The sequence below is a fragment of the Triturus cristatus genome, chromosome 8 (assembly GCF_964204655.1).
Source record: "Triturus cristatus chromosome 8, aTriCri1.1, whole genome shotgun sequence".
Classification (NCBI taxonomy): Eukaryota; Metazoa; Chordata; class Amphibia; order Caudata; family Salamandridae; genus Triturus; species Triturus cristatus.
In genome coordinates, this window is record NC_140591.1 from 1118546026 (window position 1) to 1118560804 (window position 14779).

General features: G+C 43.0%; 1 protein-coding gene across 11 annotated transcripts in view; it reads left to right on the forward strand.

The window, feature by feature from the left end:
• TFDP1 (transcription factor Dp-1) overlaps positions 1 to 14779 on the forward strand; it is a 392616-nt gene that overhangs the window by 129598 nt on the left and 248239 nt on the right. The gene's annotated exons all lie outside the window — the stretch shown is intronic.

Consider the following 14779-nt stretch of genomic DNA (forward strand, 5'->3'; position numbering starts at 1 on the left):
GTTACATTTATAACTTCACCATAGGTATCGGCTCCACAGACCCTGCTTTTGCATGCATATCCTGTATGTGGAATTTGCAGGCCGTATCTGTAACAACATTTATGGGTGAGGAATTTACTGACCTTCAGTCTTACCGTATGGAGATTCCGAGTGCTTTACCCCCACATTCCCTTTATTGTTAATGTTGTTTTATGTATCTGTCTTGCACGTCATCTTGGGTGTAGTTATTCTGAATGCTAAATCATCTCTTGAGTGCCTATCCTGTCTGAGTCATAGCTATTTTGTTTCTTTGTGCAGGCTTCCTATTTGGATCCCTTTTCTCCTCTGACTTCCTGTGTGATCCTGGGCAGCGCTGTACTCTTTCTGTTTACATTTCCTACCTAGTCACAAGTCCTTGTCCAAGTCTCTGACTGTGTCCCAGACACTGTCCTGAACAGTTCCTGACATCCTATTCTGAGCTACAGGGACATTACAAACTCCAGTGACCTCCCTGCATCTCCCAGATGATCTGCACCTGGAATTGCCCGAGCCGTGCTGGCCTCTGCAAGAGTTAGTTCCTGATCCCAGAGAGGTGCCTCCATAGGCCCTGGCATCAGAGTACACTGCTGACTCAAGAAAAGATAAATCCTGACTTTTGAGCTCTTTGCAACCAGGCCAGTCTGCCGCAAAATCTTGCCACCTGTGCCGATCATCAATGCACAGCTTCCGGAGCCCGACACTGCGCAGTTGCCACAGCCGAAGTGTAACGCAAAATCTGCACTCCACATTACACCATTGAAAGCATGCAGTAACTGCCAATGCGAGTCTCCAGCAACAACGTCCACAAGGCCTGGCCTGCTCTTCGCGCTACAGTGATGACCATCCTCGACACTCCTTGCTCTTCATGGCTTCCTGCACCTCGAACAGAACTCTTTTCGCTGGACTTTAGTAGGTAACATTTTCAGCGGCATTAAACTGTTCCCTGTATCGACCTGCGCTCCATCATGGTTGGCCTGAACTCGTGACTTTCACCTGATCTGTCACGATCAGATAACGCAAGAATTTGTACTTTTACGTGCTGTACTTATCTTAAATCTTTGAAGTTGCATATCTCTGTTCTACTGTTTGAAATGTCATTTTGGTATCAAATAATTTATTAAATTTTACCCTATGCTTCTAAATTAGTGAAGGATGTTTCTTCTGTGATGTTTTCACTTTATTACTGTTTGTGTGCTGCATACATACTTTACTTGTTGCCTCAAAGTTAAGCCGAACTGCTTTTGTGCCAAGCTGCCAGGATGTTAATCACAAGATAATTTAGTTACTTTCTATGGTTCAGTCAGATTGTGGCTGTTGCTTGAGTAGGATTTCACTCCTATCAACCATCAGCCCAATTTCTCACAATAGAATCCATTACATTAAAAAACACACGTAGTTGTTTCTTTAACTGAAGACAGATGCCAGATAGGAGCAGCAGGTAATTTTGGCCACCTTCAATATGCGTTGAGAACACGGTCTGTATTTGTTTTTAATTTGCACCGCCAGGGGTCACTGCCATCTGTGAGCGGATTTCAGATGTGATCCTAATGCCTGTGTCTAGAGGTCTAATGTTTTCACATCTATTTTTAGCCTTCTAATACGGTTAAAGTGTTTGTGGTGCCAGAGAATCCTCTCGCTGAACGTCTGCACTGAGGTTTTGATACCACTTGACTTTGTCGAAGTAGAGTTTACCCATTTACAGCAATAGACACAATCCAAAATATTCTCTCAGTACGTGTATTGTTAAAATTATCGGAGCCCTGAACTATTTAATTTGAATCTACCCTTTTTGCTAAAAGTGGAATCCATATACTTCCCAGATGCAAGTAAAACTTTTTAAATAAAATATTTTATGGTAGATAAACTTTCAGACAAGTGCTTACATACCCTTTTGAACTACTTCTTGTTTTTTAATTAATTTTTAACCTGGGTTGAGAAATTAACATTACATTGAGGTCATTCGGATTTAAAGCAGATAACAATACATCCCTACTCAGCAAGTAGTGCAGCCTAATTAGTAGTTCATTTATCCCAGTTAAGAAAGAGAACCAAAGGGTTCTGTCTTAATATAACATATTTGCCACAAATGTGTAAAAGATGCATTCCGTTTTCTTGACTTTCACTGTTTAAATGTTGAGTAACTAAGTCTTATTCGTTCAAAAACCTGGGAAGGTAATACATTAAGGGAGAGACCATTTTACATTAATTGAATTTCCACTCAAAACACGTATTTTACAAAGCTGGACAAAGGTAGTGCTTTCTCCGTGGTATGAAGGTTTGCAGAGGCTCTGGACGATGGCCCCTTTGCCCACCTAGCTATCAGTTTATTTGTTTTTCCCTACTGTATTTTCTTTTTTATCCTGTTGACTGATTCATTTTTTTTTTTTAATGGACACAAATCAAAATGTGAGTTGCTTAACCATCTTTTTTTTATTGCTTTTCCAACAAAAAAGTACAGCATCAAGAACATTCTAACATATAAACGCAACCAGTCCCCCCAATGTTACGGCTGTTATTGTTCCTCTGTATCTTGCTAGTCTGTCTAATTCAGTGATTCGGCATCCCTTTCAGTGTCCATCGTCTCCTGCTGTGGCCCATCGGCATATTCCAGTTAAGGTTCTCCTATCTCATTCCCTCCTCCTCTATGAAACTCTATTTTCTTAAATCGGACTCTCTTTTCGGGCCTCATGCAAGCTTTCTTCCTCCATGCTCTGTCAGGGGCCCCACAGCTTAATACATTTTGGGGAGCATTCTCTAGCTTTGTATTCCAGTTCCTCAACCTGTTGGCACCAGATCATGTTAAGTGTCCATTGCCCAATTATTGGTTTCTTATCGCATTCTGTTGTGCCAGTGCAGTATTGCACAGTAGGAGTAGCGGTCCAGGGTTGTATCCCCTCATATTCCCAGCATCACTAGTTGAGTGGTAAATTGAATCTGCACCCCCAACTACCTGTGTGAGCTTACGCTGTATCCCTGCCCAGGATATAGTATGGTCTTTATGAAGTATGAACACACCAAAAGGACTAGAGAGTGATAAAATATCTGTATATGTGGTGGCACGTACTATGTGTCAAATTACTGCACTCACTCACACAGTTGTGTGACATGCTTCATCATAGGGCTGCTTCAGTAAACCCCTGCTCAAACCAGCGCCTGGGGTGGAGCAATCAATGAAAAGACTTATAATGGAAAATATCAATGTAGTTCACAGGCTTTTTCTCAACATTAATGAAAAACATTATTGGCGTTTAGGCGGCTCTCTTTGTTTACTAAGCTGACTGAGATTTAGATAAATCGAACACAAACTAGAACAAATTAGTTGAAATTTCAAAATTTATATCACCAACATGAGAACCAAATTGGTAAAATGCTTACCCCTCAATGTAGGGGGTCTCGCCTCACCCCACCTGGCATCCGCTCAGATGAAAGAGGCCCTGCTCTGTATCAGAATAAACGGGTATGACCATGTGTATGCCAAGCAAGAGTTGCTGTTAATATTAAAATCACTACGCACTTATTCTCACGATAGGACCATGACAGAAAACAATCATGTGACTTGCTTTACGAAGTTTGTCTCAAGTGTGGACCTAACGAGACAAAGTATCGTAGCGCTCGTGTTTGTCTAGATTAATAGCTATAAGACTACGCTACTTGCGTCTTACTCGATTGAGAGTACAGCTAAGGCAGAAACGGAGACACCGCAATATGTGTATGGAGACCAGGACATAGCGAGACCAATGCGGCAACGCTAGTATTTGTCTAGATTACTAGCTGTAAGATTGTGCTGATAGCGTCTTACTCGATTGGAAATGCAGATAAATACAACGACAGAGGCGCCGCATAATGTGCATAAAGACCAGGATCGGAAACAGCTTTGGGATTCGCTTTAACACGAGTATGGACATTACGAGACTAGTGAGAAGACGCTAATGTTAACTCGCTGTAAGGCTGTGCTAATTGCGTCTTACTCGGTAGAGAGTACATGTAAATGCAGAGGCACAAACAACAACTTGTGTGCGCTTACCTATCCGTCGGTACCTCCGGCTGTGTTGAGCTGGACGCGGAGGCACCGACGCATGTTTCTAGCGCGTGTAAATAGACGCGCGTCTCAATGTCGCGAGCGTCCGCGACAGCAAAGACTTCTTGTACTTGAAGTCTGGCACAAACATGTTTGAACATCTGAAATTCAAGAGTCTCGTATCGCATACATAGATGTCTCTTTAAAAAGCGATAGGGCTCAATATCATGACATATTCAAATGGTAAAGCCGTGTAATGATTCGGCTGGGGCTAAAATTAAAATGAGCTAAATGTCACTCGTTCAAAAAGTAGTGTGAAATGCGGCTCATAAATGTAAGGCAGTCTAGTCATAACCTGAAGGGGAGGTCAAACCATGGTATGGGTCAATCCATTCTACTCCCAGCAGGTTTAAAAGACTGCAATATAGTTTGAATCAAGTAACCATGGTGGATATATAGACCCCATGAGTTCAAAGACTAGTCCACGGTATATCGTCATTTAACCCTTATGTGTCGCTATGGAGTAAATAAATCCATTTCTGTTCTTTTTTTAAAAAGGAGGCGGGCAATGTCGCTGACATGTGGCGGAATGAACGGCTGTTCTAACACCGTCCATTGGAGCTCCTCTGCTTTATGTTGGAAAGTGAGGAAATGTTGAGTCAATTTCGTTGCCTGTTTCTTGCACCGGATGGTACTTTTGTGTTCATTGATGCGAAGCTTTATTTTGCGTGTCGTCATCCCGACATACCTCAATGAACAGGGGCAAGTGATGAGATATATGACTCGTTCAGAGTTACAATTGGTATGTTTTTTTATAGCCCAGGGTTTCTGTGTCCCAATATCAATCTCTTTAGTTGGTGCGGTCTGTGGACAAGCAGTGCATGTACCACAGGGAAAATGTCCTTGCACCTTCGGTAGATCCCATAATGTGTTAGTTCTGACAGATGGGGTGGTTTTAGGTCTGGTGTGCACAAGGGTATCTCGTAAATTAGTGCCTCTTTTATAAGAAAAAAGGGGCCTGGGAAGGGTAACTTGGCCGATGTTTAAAATCGACCAGTGTCTGCGTATGCTTCTTTGAATCTTGTTCGTCTGGGTACAAAAAGTGAGTACAAATGTAAGCCTCGACAAGGGTGGTTTAATTACAGGAGACTCCAACAAGGCATCTCGATTGTTGTTCAGTGCTCTCTTCATTGCCTTCTTCACTAGGTGTGAAGGATATTGACGATGTTGCAACTGGACCGAGAGATTCTGGGCATGTTTGCGAAAACTTTCCGTATCCGAACAGTTTCTCCGGAGCCGCAGAAACTGTCCTACCGGCAAGTTCTCTCGTAATGCTCTGGGATGGTAACTTTGATAAGTGAGCAATGAGTTTCTGGCCATAGGTTTTTTGTACAGCTCGCAGCCTAACCCACCATTTATGGGATATACACATATATCCAAAAAAGGTAATTTCTCTTTGCTGTATTCTATGGTAAACTTCAGGAATGAGTTTCAGTCATAGAATTCTGAGACCTCTAGGGTGGTGCCTCTAAAGATGACAAAAATGTCATCAATATAGCGTTTCCACACTCTAATTTAATCACGGAATGGGTTGTCAGCATTGAGTACGTGATTTTGTTCAAACACATGAACATACAGATTGGCTAACGAAGGGGCAAAAATACTCCCCATCGAAGTTCATGAGACTTGGAGGTACATCTTGTCTTCGAACTTGAATTTTTTTTCGGTCATTGCCAATCTTGCACATTCCATGATGAAAGGTATAGGTGTGATCATTTCTGGATTTTGAGGAGTAGTTTCCAGTAATTCACGTATGACCTCAAGTGTCTCCAATTGTGGGATGGCTGTGTAAAGTGATTCAATATCAAAAGACACAAGGAGATCTTGATCTACATCAAATGTTGTTACTGATAACAATCTCAAGACATCCTTAGTGTCTTGAAGATAGGTTGGCATTTTCCTTACTAGAGGTTTCAAGAAAAAGTCAACAAAGGTAGAAAGTGGTTCCAGCAGGGAGCCTATTCCTGATATAATAGGGCGACCTGGTGGAGGTCTTTGTACCTTGTGAATTTTCGGCAAGGTGTAGAAATAGGGCACAATAGGATATTTCGTAGTCAGAAAATCTGCTTCATTAGAGGTAATCCAGCCTTCCGCTTTAGCCTCTTCTACTAGTTGTTGGATTTCATTAGTTATTCTCATAGTTGGATCAAGAGGGAGAAGACGATAAGCAGTGGTGTTGTTAAGTTGTCGTAAACATTCTTCACGGTAAGCTATTGTGTCTTGAATAACAATGGCTCCGCCTTTGTCGGCGGGTTTTATTGTGATGGTAGTGTCATTTGCTAGAGTGGAGAGAGCTTTCTTCTCTCTTGAAGGTAAGTTCTGGTAAGATTTAAAATAGCGGTCTCCTAGACTATTAATGTCTTCTAAGACAGCTTTCTCAAACGTCAGAACTTGATCTGGTATCTGATGTAGAGGAGGATTAAAACTCGAAGGTTGCTTCAAACCAGTGTTGTTCACTGGTGACTCCATTGGGTCTGCAGTTCTATTTTTGAAGACGAAATGTAATCGGATTTTCCTGAAGAACCGTGCCAATTCACATCTGATGGCAAAAGGATCTCCTGTGTTCGTTTGCACAAATGGCAACAGTTACTTAATCTTCAAAAAGTCAGTAGAAAAAAAAAGAGTTGAGATTGTTAGCAGAAATCTCTGTTGAGGAATAGCCACCTTCTAAGAAAAGGTAGGATAAAAAAAATATAATTAGTCTGTGTTGGTCTTTGTACTCTTCGTATAACATCCAATGCCCGTAGGACACTTCCAGATGAAACACAGAAACTTGGCAGTTTGCTAGAAGCAGCTGAACACAACCTGCAGGCAGTCTCTTTCTATACTATTCTCCTTGCTTTCTTCGTACATCTGAAAATGTAAGTGTGTGAAGACAGAGGTGCATTGAGGTAAAACCATCTGTTTGTCAGGAGAATCCGTCAAAAGAAGACTTTAAAAAAAAAATTATTTACAATTTGGAAAAACCTTGAGTACTCTGACTTCGGGGAATTGAATGGTTTCCTTGAACCTGCAGGACATGTCACATTTCATGTTATCTTTTAGCTGTCCCTCAGGTGGTACTTTTTCTTTGTGATAGTGTCACAAGGTTTCTAAGTTTCTGTCTTACATTTTGCTTTGACCTCATCCCTCAGATGTTCCCGAACGTTGGCCACAGCCTATCTTCTCTAGTAAGGCATTAATGTATACCTAAATCCTTCAAGACTGTCTGCTAACAGTGGGCTTGCTGCAGTCAGTCGCAGACCACCTCTGCACGATAGTCAGCCTTCTTTCATCCTTGGGGGTTTCCATAGTTAAACAGAAGTCCTCTCACATCCGCACAGAAAATCCTCTTCATCGGGGCTATCCTGGTTTCTTTGGCGTTTCCACCCCTTCAACGAGTTCAGGACCTTGAGAATATGATCCTGGTGTTTGGAAAATGATCCTTTTTTGGCACAATCCTAGGAATCTGGTGTGGATGGTTTGGAGGCTTCTAGGACTCCAGCGGCTGTATTGCACAAAGTGCCCCATGGGGCGCAATGGGTGTTTGAGCCTGCTTTGCACTGCCCATTGGCACTGGTATTACAGAGGGGGCTGCAGACGCTTGTGTGGCCCCTTCTGTAATACCGATATCGCTGGCGCACATAAAGTGCCAACGCTATCTTCAGGGGGTCCCCCCCCTCCTGGTTTGTTTTTGGGGCGTGCCCCATTAAAAGATGGAATCCCTTTGCCTTTGCGCCCGCGCCGTATTACAGATGCAGGCGTAGAGGCAAAGAAGCTCTCCGGAGGCGCTCCGACAGTGCGCCACCTGAGAAGAGTCCTCTGGAGGGGGGGGGAAAGTGGCTCCTATGGACCCCTTCAGACATCCCCTCTAAAAGTGCCGGCGGGTTGCCTACACTGTGAAAACACGGAGCGCCTTACAAGCAGCTGCTCCGTTTTTCACATGAAAGCGCTGCTTCTAGGGCCCTGGGGGCAGCGTATTCACCATAATATGGTGCATTTTCCTTCATTGTACTGGGCACACCTTTTTAAAGCTGCGCTCAGCTCAATGAAGGGAAATGTGCTGCATGTATAATGCGGCACCAGGGCTCAGAAATCATACTGGTCTCGCATGCCCATTGACATGTGGGGCTTGTCATGGGACTTCTGTTTTTAGTGAACTCAACTAAGTATGTCTGTCGGGCATCTGTTTCTGGAAGGAAACGGCCTGGGACTTGCAATGATGACCGAAGCAGGTTGTTCACCCCACCCCATGTTCAACTTATAGTAGTGACAGATGCATCGTCTGGGTACGGACCGTCACCTGGGAGTAGTGGCAATCGGTGGATTCTGGTCTCCAGTGGGGAAAAAAAAAGCTCCATATCTTCCAGAGGTTTGTGCCATTCCATTGGCCCTGAAAAGTCTTTTTCCCATTTGTCAAGAGGAGACCTGTGCAGGTCCTAACTAGGTCCTTCACCATCATGTAGTATTGCAACAAACAGGGCGATGTTAGATTTTGTACCTTGTGTACTGCACCTTGGGTCTTGGCTGAATCATCCTTTTATTATGCTTGCAGCCAACCATCTGGCAGGATGGCTGAACACCAGGGTGGACTACTTCAGCAGCTGTAGGCTGGAAGTTGACGACTAAGGTCTTCCCTCTTAGGTGATTCAGGGTGTACTTGCTCAGTGGTTTGTTTCCAGACTGATCTTCTGGCCACCTTCCAGAACATGTAGTAGCATGACTGTTGTACACTGGAATGTCCCGGGGGACATATTCTGCTTCCAGTGGTGCACAGGATTCCTGCATGTCTTCCCGAGGCTCTGAGTTCTGAAGATTCGGACCGAAAGGGCTAGGGTCATCTTGGTAGCTCAGGATTTGGCCAAGAGAGTTTGACACCCCGATCTGCGCAGCCTAAGCTTATGCTTATCAATCTGCCTGCCTCTTCTAGAGAACCTCCTGACATTGCAGCAGGGCAGGGTCCTGCTTCCGAATCTGCACAACTTTCACCTTCGTGTGTGAAGATTGAACTGCGACAGCTGAGCTACTTTAACTCACCTGCTGAAGTAGTGAATGTGGTTCTTGCAGCTAGACTATTTTTGACCAAGTCTATGCGGTGTGTTTAACATTTGTGGACTGGTGTAAGGACCATCTGCTACAGGCTAAGTTCTCTGATATTTTGTTGTTTGTTTTATCTTTGGCCCAGCAAGACTTTGCAGTGGTGTCTATTAAATGTTATATGTGTGCTTGCATCCTTTTTACGCTTACCTGATCAACCCTATTCATTCAAGTCACCAGTTTCAAAGCAATTTCTAAAAGGATTGCTATGAATGTTTCCGCGCATGCTTTTCCTCTATGCCTGATGGTCACGACTTTTGAATCCATGGACCGCTTTTACCTGTGACTCCTTACATCAAGATATTTATTCTTATTAGGATTCGTTCTGCCCACCTTTCCATTGAGCTGTAGGCTGTCAGTTCAACTCTCACATGCCTCCTTCTTTCCTAATACGCTGATGCCAGGGATTGGCCAGTCTTTCTAGCACCATGTGGTTCTGTCCATCACCCTCTCTGCTTTTCCCCTCAACCAAGTCCCTCTGAGGAGGAGTGACGTCACTTTCTAGAGTAGACTAAAGTGAGCTCTTCGTTTTTAGGTCAAGCCTGGGCAGCACATGCGGTGCTCTGCGAGGCATGCTGTATTAAGGTAGGGACTTGAAGCTCTGCCCACTCTCCGCTCACATTTTTCAGTTGCTTGCATCATTGTCCCCTGTAAACTGTGGCTGTTCATTGGTCAAAAAGGCTTAGTAGTCCCTCCTTAGTACCGCCTTGTCTTATTTTGTAACCTTCCATGGCGACACCCCCTGTTACGTGTTGCTCGGTAGGCTTTAATCACAGCCTCCGATCGCTATTTTCTCAAATAGATTTGTCCTGCCTGCTGTTGCAGGCAGGACACGCTCGTACCGAAAGCTTTTTTAAATTTTAATAACCTGCATTTGCAATGCAAAAGGTCTCACATTTGCGAGAGTTTAAGCTATAAGCATTGCAAATGACAATGCCTTTTATTTATCTGTTTTAAAAACAACACATAAATAAAAGGCATTGTCATTTACAATGCCAGTAGCTCAAACTCTCATAGATGCTGGACCTATTGCATTGCAAATGCTTGTTACATCAGGCATATGAAGGAGCATGGGGCCGACAACCAGCTTTTTGTGCTTTGCTGAAGCTAAGAAAGTGAAGGCAGTGCAGAAGTGAAACCCTGTCTAGGTGGATCTTCCTGCACAAGAAGACCTGCTATGCCCTGGCGAAGAAGGGCCTTCTTAACGGCCTTCGAGCTCATACCACCAGGGCCAAGGTTGCTTCTACCGTGTTGATGATGAGCATTCCTGTTACAGACATGCCAGGCTGCCACATGGGTGTCCTGTTCACCAAGGACAACTCCCTTGACAGAGTCTGTAGAGAGGACCATTTTGCCTGCTTGGTCCTGCATGACTTCTTTATGTGAGTCCAGTCTTCAGACTCGCCACCTTATGCGAAGTACTACTTTGATACGTATTCAAAGATGAGGAATCCGCAGTCACAAGTATCCATCAGAAGAACAAGTTATTTACCTTTAATATCTATTTTTCTGATGGTTACTCTAACCGCAAATGTCCCTGTGCCTGGCAGCAGAAATATGGTGATGCATAGTGTACCCCGCTTGTGGAGAGATGACAGCCAAAAAAATCAGTGAAGGGAAAAGTCTTCAATCCACCAAATGCAGTTCCTCATTGAAATGTGGTGGGAACCAGGGTCATTGACAGTGATTGGTTGTCAAAGGAGTAAACTGAGCTGCCACATTCAATCTGTTGTAAAGACTGAATTGGTGGAAAAGATGGACACCACAGAGAAAAAGCAGTGTGAAGGGTGAAAATAATTGCTGGGGGATCTCCATGGCCTTATTCAGTACAGAGAATATATCTAGAAATACTAAGTTACATGCAGGCTCCGCAAACCCCGATTGCTACAATAGTAACTATGTAGATACAGGTAATTACTTCCTTTTAAAGGAAAGATACCTTGAATCTATGGTAAAAATTCCAAGATGAAGGTATTGGAAATTGCTAGACAGTCGAGCCGTATCAGGGTGCTGGAAATTCTAATCAACATTGCTGAAGAGGCCCTTCAAGGGTGCATGGTGGAGTTCTTTTGGGCAGTTTATGGGAACAAGATAACAGAACTGCATCTGTGGTCCAGGAAGTACACAGATTACCAGCGATAAACGTAGAAGGGCTGTGAAGCATGGAGACACTGTAAAAGCAGTGGTGCAGTATAAAGTCTTGATTTTACACAAGGCTTGTAAGAGGGCCTTTTTACATGGTCGAAAGAGGCATGTACATACATACGGTCTCTTTCATTGGGATTCCTAATTCACCTGCGGATGAACCACCTCGGGAAATGTTTTTGCAAAGCAGCAGTGTGTGTGGGTGGTTACACCTGGATGCTTGGTGATTGAGAATTCTTGTTGTGTTCTTTGAGAGGTGCAAACTAATTTTCTTACAATATTGGATGCTGCTGAAATTTTTCAGATTGAGGGCGTCAGAAGACCGATGTTTGGTCTGCTAGAGTATGAAGGGTGTTGAGCTTGAAATACTTTGGTAGCGGTCTGATCCATATGTTCTGTGAATGCATGAAAGTTAAACTAATTTGGCGAGTTATCTTCAAGCGAATCTTATCCCAAAAGTGAAACCAAATAACATTCTATAAGACATTGTGTGCCTTGTTTCATGGAAATCAAATGAATTAACTCAAGAACTTTTAGAAACTATTATTATAGAAAGCATTAATGATTAAAAGAGGATCATTTTGAGAATACAGAGAAGCAGCAAGTTATCTCACATGAATGGATTATTGACATGTTTTAGGCACCACTTAAGAATAGGGTGACTACTTCATTCCAGCTCATTACCAACAGTCTGCAGTCCTGACCTTTTCACCGGCAAATCATTGTTTGCAGTTGCTACTGTACTTATGAAATGACAAGCAGAGCAAGACTACAACACCCATAATGCATTAGGTGATCAGTGAATGTTCAGGACTGGAAGCAGTGTCTGTAATTACGTTGAATATAATCACCCTGTATGAGGATCCTTTACATAAGCAGCATTGGCAAAAGTAATGGGTTTGTATTTGTGTCATATTGGCTTGCCATTGTCTTTAGCAGTGCTCTACAGCATCCCAAATCCTGTGTAACATGGCTAAAGAACAATAAAAAAAAAAAAAGCTTATGAAGTGGCTGCTAGTTATCCTGTTGGTGCACGCACCACACCCGTACGTCTACCATTTGATACAGGCACTTTGTTTTCCTTTTTACTGTTCCAAGTTGAATCTGTAAACAAAAAGACAAAAAATGTAATTTAATACTACAGTGTACACACCTTCTGTAATTTTGACCCAATCTTCACCTTTAGGATCCGTACATCTGTTACTTTTGGAAAATATAAATATTTTTTCAGAAAAAAATGGTGGTGGTCTGTTCCTCTCCTCTCTTATTTATGCTATTGATAGGTTGCCTCACTCTCTTCGATTCCGGGCCTAACACTTTACCCTTTGTAAAGTCCAGGTTAAAGCCTGTTTCGGGCATGGGTCAGACTGGGGTATCTGCAATCTCTTTCTACTCCCCCTCCACCGTAGATCTCCGCCTGTCGACAGACATCCAGGAAGATACAAGTCATTATTTCGAGACTCCAAACATCTGGAGTTTCTTCGCTATCTGTTGCAAGACATTGTTAGTAAGCAGTGGGTGGACTTAAAGCCCACTATAAGCTATAGGTTGGCTTCATTGTCTTTTTCATTTGCTTGCTGCTGCTTCTTTAAAGTGGGATTTCCCTCCTCTTCTTGCATTTGTCCCTCTCCTGGAGCATGGACGCATACTGTGTCTTTACACTGCTCAGTTTTTCATGCACTCACTTTTTTCTTTGTGTTTAAGCATTCGACAAGAGTGCATGTGTTTTCCAGCTGTCTCCATAGTGTGCTTCTCTTACTCTGTCCCGTATGGTTCTCCCCTCCTTGATGTACTGGAGCTCTCCCCTGCCTATGTTGCTTTTTCACTTGTGTGCTATCTCTCTCTCGCGCTCGCTCAGATTTGCCCTACCCTTCGTGCTCCAGTTAACTCTCCCTCTTGCCAATTGCTCCCCCCCCCCCCCCCCCCCCCCATGTGGCTTAAGTCCTCACTGGGCCACCTTTGTTGCTACTGCATCCCCCTTGTTGCCCCCAACCCCCCCCTCGTTTTTTTTCCTTTTTTTTCTTCTTTTGTTTATTTCCCAGTCTGAGGTGGATCGACAAAGGCGTCCGTTTGTATTTGCATTCCTACAAAATGACACAGTAGCCTTTTTTCTTTTTCTTTAGCCTTTCTGAACAGCATCACTGATGCTGTTCAGCATAGCTAAAGGGTATTAGCAAAGCCAACTTTTCCCAAAGGTGAGACCTTTTTTTTGTCTTTACCAATGCTTGTTTTATATTGGTATACCACCTTGACCTCATCTGTAAATAGCCAATTTTAAAGGTATTACTACTTATTAATTCACTTTTACATTCAAATTATCGTAAAACTTAATTTCTTTAAAATAACAAATGATTTTCTCTGTGTATGCATGTCATTTTTATTTGACTTTACCTCATTTATTGTTGTGGTTTATCATGTTCCCTATTTTGTATGTGTATAATGTAGCCCCACCTTGTAACCTTTTCTCTACATTCCACTGTGTACATGTTCGTATATATGTATGTATGTGTTTGTGTGTGTATATATTTTAACATTAAATAATTTCAATGTTTTTGCATGTTTTTATTGATCGCTTATTTAGTGCAATACTTCAGTTGTTCGTGGGACTACCATCAAATTCTTACAATGATACACTATAGGGACATAAGTATCATGGGGATGTACATTGTGATCGTTGAATAACACTGTGATGACAATATCAACAGCTCCTGCGTAGGTTACACCCTTGCGTAGGAGTAGTAGGTTGTGAGAGCAAAAAATAAGCAACTATAAACAATTCAACAGTTCGAGATCTCTTAGGTTCCTGAAAAGCAAGCCGTGGTGTTTGGAAACCCTTCCTGTTCCCTTGCTATGCAAGGTGGACCTCTGTTAACATTAAATAATTTTATATACTTCATACTTCCCTGTGTTATAAACTCTTGTGATGTAGTGATTCCTGATCTCAATGTATTTGAACCTTACCTGTGATTTAGTGACTCCCGATGTTGTGACCTTGAGGTGTTGGGGTGCGCCATCATGCAGACACCATTACCACTCAAATCCACTAATACAGGGATGGCAGCGAGAATTCCGTTGCCAGTGGGAGACTCCGCTGAGTATTCAGACGTACATGGAGCACCCTTTCTCCTGGAGTGGTTTAGAAACCTTCCTCTGTATTTGTCTTTGTTTTGTAGCTGTGTCCCTGAGCTTGAACACACTGCTCTTCCTGGGACACTCTGGACAGATCGCCTTTGTGGTCTCTCAAATTAAGGTGTTGGCGTGCCACAAGCACGGCTGGCAGCCTTTCTTGTTTAATGCAGAAATCTCAGTTCTCCAAAAGGTCTTGATCTCAGCTAGTTCCCAGTATTCTTGGATTGGTAGAATGTTGGAGATGGGTTCCTCCTTTCGTTTGTGTAGTCTGGGTGGTCCTGGGTTGCCCATCACTATGGATAAAAGCTTTTCACCACGAACACCTCCACACTT